At 46.7% G+C, this 1138-nt stretch overlaps 1 non-coding gene across 1 annotated transcript; it reads right to left on the bottom strand.

Moving 5' to 3' along the window:
* Positions 1–271: 271 nt before the first annotated feature.
* Positions 272–376, bottom strand: LOC128777133 (U6 spliceosomal RNA). Its single transcript, XR_008422332.1, has one exon. It is a non-coding gene; the product is annotated as a U6 spliceosomal RNA (small nuclear RNA).
* Positions 377–1138: the final 762 nt, after the last annotated feature.

Below are 1138 nucleotides of genomic sequence, written 5' to 3' on the forward strand. Positions count from 1 at the left end.
GAATCATACAGTGTGTGGCCTCTTGTCCTTGACTTCTTTTACCCAGAATCATGTTTTCGGGGTCCATCCACGTGGGAGCATGTATCAGTATTTCATCGCTCTTTATGGACAAAGGATCTTCTACTGTATGGATAGACTACATCTTATTTACCCATTCATCTGCTGATGGGCATTTTGAGCCAATTCTGCCTTTTGGCTATTGCGAATAGTACTGATAAATAAGGGTCTTTTATCTATTTATTTTATTGAGGTATCACTGACATAACATTGTGAAAATCTGGACCGCTTCACGAATTTGGGTGTGATCTTTCGGGCAGAGGCCATGCCAATCTCTGTAGCATTCGGATTTTCATAGATGTCCTGACGAAGTGAGGACATAAACTCAGGGAGTTTATTTAAAAAAAATTTTTTTTAATGTTTATTTATTTTTGAGACAGAGAGAGACAGAGAATGAACAGGGGAGGGGCAGAGAGAGAGGGAGACACAGAATCTGAAACGGGCTCCAGGCTCTGAGCTGTCAGCACAGAGCCCGACGAGGGCCTCGAACTCACCGACCTGAGCCGAAGTCGGACACTTAACCAACCGAGCCACCCAGGCGCCCCTCAGGGAGTTTATTTTAAAAGGAAATTACTGTAGGGCCACCTGGATGGCTCAGTCGGCTAAGCGTCTGACTCTTGCTTTCGGCTCAGGTCGTGATCTCACGGTTTCGTGAGCTCGAGCCCGGCGTCGGGCTCTGTGCCGACAGCATGGGGCCTGCTTGGGATTCTCTCTCTCTCTCTCTCTCCCTCTCTCTCTGCTCCTTCCCTGCTCTGCTGTGTCTCTCTCAAAATAAATAAACTTTAAAAAAATAAATAAAAGGATGCTACTGTCAATAGGAACTTCTATTTTTGAACTGGCAGTCAAATGGATACATAAGTATGAGGAGTAAAAAGTTCACCTGCAGAGCACTTAAAACCACCCCGGGCTCCCCCAGATACAGCTATAAACATTCCGAGCGGGTATTGGATGTGGCTGGCCTTGAGTCTGCAGCCTGGCTTTGCCATCTGTTTGACTCTGGGCAAATGTTCCTGTCCTCCCCCTGCCTCAGTCCCCTCCTCTGTAAAATGATAATACTTGTGAGCACTTCCTCCCGCAGCTG

The sequence above is a fragment of the Panthera pardus genome, unplaced genomic scaffold (genome assembly GCF_024362965.1).
Source record: "Panthera pardus isolate Hobbes unplaced genomic scaffold, ASM2436296v1 HiC_scaffold_15, whole genome shotgun sequence".
Classification (NCBI taxonomy): domain Eukaryota; kingdom Metazoa; phylum Chordata; class Mammalia; order Carnivora; family Felidae; genus Panthera; species Panthera pardus.